At 44.1% G+C, this 7,350-nt stretch overlaps 1 long non-coding RNA gene across 2 annotated transcripts in view; it reads left to right on the top strand.

Moving 5' to 3' along the window:
* The window catches only part of LOC109389774 (uncharacterized), a 16,109-nt gene extending 10,020 nt beyond the window's left edge, over positions 1-6,089 (top strand). For both annotated transcript variants that reach the window (XR_002125454.1, XR_002125455.1), the window contains 2 exons: positions 5,654-5,800; positions 6,055-6,089. This is a non-coding gene — a long non-coding RNA (uncharacterized LOC109389774). The remainder of the gene's footprint in view (positions 1-5,653; positions 5,801-6,054) is intronic.
* Positions 6,090-7,350: the final 1,261 nt, after the last annotated feature.

The raw sequence follows: 7,350 nt of genomic DNA on the forward strand, positions 1-7,350 counted from the left end.
ATCATTGCGCTCTTCCCGGGCGAGGCAGATCAGTCACTGGCTTCTGGACGGCCTCTCACTGCAGCTGCTGGCCGCTCACGCTGGCTGCTGGCTACACACGGTAGCCCATGGCAACCCACTGCAGCAGGGGCTACAGCCTACGCTGTCACCGGCAACTCACATCAGCCCAGCTCCAGGTTAAGCTGTTGTTCAGCATCTTAGCTGTAGAGGGCAGCATCACTAGCCCTCATATGTGGGATCCGAACCGGGGCCCTCTGGAGTCCCAAGCCAGCTCTTAACCAACGTGCCACTCGGCTGGCCCGAGATAAGAGTTTTTTTGTTTGTTTGTTTTTAGCAAGATCTGTTTATACAAATTTCTCTTGGCCTTCACTTCCCACCTCTGTTGATAAGAGTCTTCCCTCCTGGTATGGAGAGAGCATCTTTCATGGGAGTCTTATCTCCTGCTTTCAGGAAGAGTGCCCTTCTGTACCAGCTGTTTTTTTCAAGTACCTTTAGCTCAATAATTCTTATGCCAAAGTGGCATATTTTGGGGTGGCATATTCTGCCTTTAGCACAGTGCCTGGCACATGCAATTTCTGGCAATTAAGTTCGAGACTGTTGCTAACCTTTTTGATATCATTATGAATTTGTACCAATTGGACAAACAGTTAACCAAGTTTACTATTTGGAAGTGCTGAAAAGGCTGCTTGAAAAAGTTAGATGAAAAAGACCTGAACTTTTCTCCAACAATTCATGGCTCTTGCATCATGACAATGCACCAGCTCACACGGCACTGTCTGTGAGGGAGTTTTTAGCCAGTAAACAAATAACTGTATTGGAACACCCTCCCTATTCATCTGATCTGGGCCCCAGTGACTTCATTTTTTACCCGAAGATAAAGGAAATATCGAAAGGAAGACATTTTGATGACATTCAGGACATCAAGGGTAATATGACGAGAGCTCTGACGGCCATTCCAGAAAAAGAGCTCCAAAATTGCTTTGAAGGGTGGACTAGGTGCTGGCATAGGTGCATAGCTTTCAAGGGGAGTACTTTGAAGGTGACTGTAGTGGTATTCAGCAATGGGGTATGTAGCACTTTTTCTAGGATGAGTTCGTGAACTTAACTGTCAGACCTCGTGCAGTAGGATGTTCGTACACAAGAGCTCCTTAACAAAGCCTTGGCCAAGATAGGGTTACAGGCCAGGACCTCTTGAAATACTCTGATAATTAATGCAGCCTGCCCTGTCAGAAGTCAGCTAATAAAATTATTTATCACGGAAACAACGACATCATCACAACAATGAGGTCATCTCCACTGTCTTGGCAATAATAGCTCCATTATAGAGCACTCTGACTCCGGGTTTGTCCCTCCCATTCCCCTGCACCCACTGCCCTAGAGTGACTTTTCTAATAGGCATGATAATGTAACTTAGGGTTTTAGTAACTTCCCATTCCAAAGTGGCATTCCGTTTATGTACTTTTGACTTATACCCTTTCCCAGTTTCCCACTGAAAGAGTCAAACCGAATAGGAAAAATTCTTCTGTATCACTGGAAGTTAGGAAGGGTCTCGCCTGCACGCCTGAGACTATACAGTCATTCAAGAAATCATTCAGATTAGAGCAGAGTATGGACATGGAGACTGCTAGTGACACCCATTCCCACACACCTTAGTCCCACTGGTATCTCTTGACTTAGAGTGGGGCCAAGAAATGATACCCTAGTGGTCTGCGAGAGATGTGAACTCCAATAGGCTTGGAACCCACGCCCAGGAACCTGAGTCTGTGGGGAATGGGGATCTTGCATAATGCCCATGACGGCAGTGAGGTCTGGAAGAAGGTGAGAGGGTAGCTTCTCAAAGGTAGTTAATTGGGGAGGAGGACTGTTTTAGTGACAAATTACACCGAAACTTAGTGGCTTAAAACAAAAATTGACATTTAAAATCTCACATACTAGTTTCTGTGGGTCAAGAATCTGGGAAGAGCTTTGCTAACTGGCTTTGGCCCAGGGTCTCTCACGAGGTACAGTCATGATGTCACTGGGGCTGCATCATCTGAAAGCGTTGATGGGGCCGGAGGGTCTCCTCCCAAGATGGCTCTCTCACATGGCTGCTGGAGTGCCTGGGTGGCGGGATGGCTGGCTTCCCTCAGGTGATTGATCCAAGCCAGAGCAAGGCAGAGGTGCAATGCCTTTGTGACCTAGCCTCGGAAGTCACTTGTTGTCATTTCAGCCTCATCCTATTAGTTACACAGATCAACACTGTTCAGTGTGAGAAGGGACCACATGGGACCATGGAGACCAGTTAAAGAATGATCATTAGGGGCTGTCTTGGAGACTGGCTACCACAGGAATGCTGTCTCAAGCATGCTTGGGTTACCAAGACAGGGGAAAAGGAGAGGTCCCCCTACTCCAAACAAAACATTATATAAAATTTAGATACATTGTTCAGCTTGAAAAAAAGGAAGGGGCACCTTCAGGGCCAGGAGAAAGAGGTACATTCTTGCAGCAAGCGAGCCTTGAAGGCCTGCAGCTAACAATGGTCCCTTAGAGGCTTGGGTTTACACCTGACCTCATGCTGCGCTGGGAGGTATTCATTCCTGGCTTTGGGCAACAACATAGTGCACAGTGGCCTTGACCTATAGGATATTATACTAGTCTACCACATGGATAACATCAGGCTGACAGGAACAGCTTGGATTCCCCCCCATCAGAAAAAGTTACATGTCTTTTAATGTTCCTATTAATTGGCTTGTTCCTATTAACCATGCCAAGATTGTCCTCCTTCCTGTGGTAGGTCCGCCACTCAGTCACCCTAGCCAGTCTCAGGATAGGACCCTGGAAAGCTTGAGGAATCTCCAGAAGTACCCATTTTTCTCCAGCTACTGTTGCTGCCGGAGCTCCACTGTGTGGCCAGGAGACCAGCTGGAGTGTCCTTGGGAAGCTGGGGCTCTGCCCCCATCGCTCTGGTTTCTACCACTTCTGCTGCCATCAGTGGCTCTGGGAGGAGGGAGAGCAGTGGGAGTGTCCAGGACGTGGCTCACCTTGGCCATCTCCTTGAAGAAAGAAGCAGCTCTTCCCCATTAGAGCCTCTAGAGCAGCGGTTCTCAACCTTCCTAATGCCGCGACCCCTTAATACAGTTTTTCATGTTGTGGTGACCCCCAACCATCAAATTATTTTCGTTGCTACTCTATAACTGTAATTTTGCTACTGTTATAAATCGTAATGTAAATATCTTTTTGTTTTCCAATGGTCTTAGGCGACCCCTATTAAAGGGTCGTTCGACCCCCAAAGGGGTCGCGACCCACAGGTTGAGAACCGCTGCTCTAGAGGCTCTCTGATGCTGGCCTGGACCACACTGGTGGCTTTGAACTTGAAAGACTTCCTTTCCTTCATTCCAAAACGCACCTGAATTTTGTATCCCAGAAGAGGGACATCCTGTGGGAAGATGGGAGGAAACAAATCTGGCTACATTTTCTTCTGCAGATAAGTCTTTGCAGTTAGTAACAGGGGTGACAACCTCCATCCAAAAATCCTTTCTTGGAGGGCACCTTGTGCTAGGGACACCCCACACTTCTAGCCTGGGCCTCTAAGGCTGAGATTTCCACGTACAAGATTACCTACCCTTCGCAGAGCCTGGAGCACGGAGAGGGCATTTTCTCGTTGCCTTGTCTGGCAACTGCTGCCTGTTCTCTGGGCATTCTTTATATGGGTAATATCTTTATTTCCCATGGGTGAGTCCTCTGGGTTACCCAAGTCATCAGATACGTCCAAGACATCCCAGTTCTCAGCTTGACCTTCTGCATATCACCCAGAGTGAAAGCCAAAGTCCTCAGCATGGTCTACAAGGCTTTTCCTGATTCCCTCCTACTCCTGAGCTTCTCCTCTCCCCTTGCTCGCTCTGCCCCAGCCGCTGGGGCCTTTGTTCCCCATACTTCCACCTCAGGGCCTTTGCACTTGCTGTTCCCTCTGCAAGGAATGTGGTGGCTGACCAAGGATGGGTGGTGGAGTCTTCTGCCCATGATGTGGGCAATAAGGGATGTGTCTGCAGAGAATTTAAAAACAATGACACCAAGTAAAAGTTGGTCTGCATTTTACTATCATCACCATGGCACTGGCCATTCTGCACAATCATACTGATAAAATACTACCCCCTGAAAAAAATCTTCTATTCATTTAAGTTCTCAACAATTGCTATGGTTACTGATGAGTTTTAATGACACATATGCAGGTTTTGATTATTTACCCTGCAATAAACCTAAACGTGTCCTACTTGGAAGTTAATTGAGAAAACTCCCAGTTATACTGTTACAACACAGCCCCCACCCCTCCTTAAACACAAGCTGACAAGCATTCATTTCAAGAGTGAGATTGTAACAGTTCAGAATGGTTCGAGCTTTGTTCAAGTCTCTAACCCCTGTGATAGTACGTCCTGGGGTTTAAACAGAAGGTTTGAAATAAACAATCATAGTCTAATGACTTTAAAGACAAAGAAACAGAACTTGAGTTACTTTAATTCTGTCATTCTACATGTGACCACATTTATTTCTAACATGTAAAACAAAGAGAGAAAGAGTGCAAACTGTGAGATGTGATACTCTTGTTTGGTTTTAGTTCGCATATGAAGTGTGTATTGAATATGATTAATATCTTTAAATTGATACTTGTTTTTAAATTGTTAACTTTTGTTTTAAAACTAAAAAAAATCCCAAGAAATTAAAATATTACATTGGTGGTATGATTTAATAGTTTCCATAAACCTTTAACAGATGTTTAATTAATTAATTTTATTTTCAAATTGTGGTAAAATACGTACAACATAAAATTTACCGTTTTAACCATTTTTAAGTGTATGGTTCAGTGGCATTAAGTACATTCACACTGTTGTGCAGCCATCACCACCGTCCATCCACAGAAAACTTTTTTCATCTTGCAAAACTGAAACTCTGTTCTCATTAAACACTAACTGCCCATTTCCCCTCCCCCAGCCCCTGGGAACCCTTGTTCTACATTCATTCTCTGTGAATTTCACTCTTCTAAGTGGAATCATGCAACAAAATTTTTGGTTTTCCTCAAATTTACTTACTAGTTAATTTACTAACTAATAATAACTGTACAATTATTTACATACAATATTATTAAATTAGACTATGAGAAAAACAGCCCCTGACATCTGGGAGGTGTCCTGGCACTAACAGTCCTTGGTGTTCTCCCGTTGAACATGACCAATTTCACAGAACATCAACCTCAGACAAAGTCACTGGGTGACTATGATGGAACAAGAATATAAGTCCCTACTCAATAATCAGGTCTGACCACAGACAAAAACATGAGCATTGTCCAAACCTCCCCGAGTGACCAAACATCCTCCCATCCGGGCTCATATGAGTGACTGCTGCTTCTTTACCAATCACAACTTTAGCCTTCATTCGTTCCTCCTTCCTTACAGGTCAGATTTATTAAGATACCCAATCATAGATTACCCCTGCTTCTTGGCAGCCTCCAATCCAGAGCAAAGCCCCATTTCCTTGAACCATCCCCCAAACACCTAACATGAGCCCTAATCCCATAACAAATGCTTTCCAACACTCTCTTACTGAGTTGCCGCCTGGTGCTCCTTCGAGGTATGTTCTCCCTTGCTGCAATGAGAGATAAACCCCAGTTATTCACTTGCAGGTGAGGTTCTGGTGGCCTTTGGTTGGAGGACGTTGACAGAAAAGGAGATTCACCAAGATTCAGTGAAAGCCCTCACCACCTCGGAGCAGGACTCTTGCATCACTAACAGCGTGTGCATTTGAGACCCTGTGTCTCTACCTGCTTGAGGTATGCCCATGTCCAAGGCGGGAGGCAAGTTTATGCTGAACTGAGCGCTGATATTTTGTTGAAACCCTTCAGCATTGAGTTTATTTTGTTTTACTAGGAATAAAGCCTCGTGGGACTGTTTTGGTTATCAGATTTGATTTGTACCATTCCTTGGTAAAATGGCTTTCTAGCCTTCTTACACTTATTGTATGGTCTATCTGCCGGTCTAGTGTCTTGAGTGTTATTGTATATAAGATAAAAATTGTTTTTTTCAGGCCGGCTGAATAGCTCAGTTGATTAAGAGCGCGAGCTCTGAGCAACAGAGTCACGGGTTCGATTCCCACATGGGCCAGTGAGCTGCGCCCAAGCTGAGCTGGCCGCTGAGCTGCCAACCGGTGGCAGGATGGCTCAGCTGGTGAGAGCACGTGCTCCTAACAACAAGGTTGCCAGTTCAACTCCCGCATGGAAGGTGGGCTACACCCACCTGCAACTAAGATTGAACATGACACCTTGAGCTGAGTGGCCGCAAGCTGCCGGTGGGAGTCCGGATGGTAACTAGACTTGGAGCTGAGCTAGCTGCGCCCTCCACAACTAAGATTGAAGGACAACAACTTGGCTGTTCCCCTTCCGGAATTTCCCAACACCGTTTCCCTTCCCCAATTCCCCAATAAAAATATAAAAATAAAAATAAATTTGTTGTTGTTTTTGTTTTTTGTTGGTGTTTTTATTATTATTTTCTCCTTTTTTGTTTTTGAACATTCTTTTTTAATTGAGATATAATGACATAATATTATATTGTTTTTAGGTGTACAACATGATTTTATACACACACACACACACACACACACACACTGTATTTTGCTGTGTATAATGTGCTCCCGTGTATAATGCACATCCACGTTTTTGGCCCAAACTTTCAGGGAAAAAAGTCTTCCATTTTAATTTTTTAGTACTACCCTTGTATAATGTGCATCCTTATTTTTCACTCACAAATTTGGGCAAAAAAGTGTGCATTATACATGGCAAAATACAGTATAATCTGATCTCAAAATTATCATCACAATAAGCCTAGGTAACATCCATTACCACACACAGTTACAACTTTTTTTCTTGTGATGAGAACTTTTAAGATCTACTCTCTTAGCAACTTTCAAACGTACAGTGCAGTATTGCTAACTATGGTCATGATGATGTACATTCCATCCCCAGGATTACTTATTTTATAACTGGAAGTTTGTACCTTTGACCCCCTTCAGCCATTTTGCCCACCCCCATACCCCCAACTCTGGCAACCACAAACCTGTTCTCTGTATTTTTTTTTATTCCACATATAAGTGAGAGCATATCATATTTGTCTTTCTCCATCTGGCTTAATTCACTTACATAATGCCTTCTGGGTCCACCCATATTGTTGCAAGTGGCAGGATTTCCTTCTTTTTTAAGTAATATTCCTGAATGTGTGTGTGTGTATCACAATTTCTTTATTCATCCATCTATGGACATTTAGGTTGATTCTATGTCTTGGCTATTGTAAATAATGCTGCAATGAACATGAGGGTGCATATGTCTTT

The sequence above is a fragment of the Hipposideros armiger genome, unplaced genomic scaffold (assembly GCF_001890085.2).
Source record: "Hipposideros armiger isolate ML-2016 unplaced genomic scaffold, ASM189008v1 scaffold_242, whole genome shotgun sequence".
Taxonomy (NCBI): domain Eukaryota; kingdom Metazoa; phylum Chordata; class Mammalia; order Chiroptera; family Hipposideridae; genus Hipposideros; species Hipposideros armiger.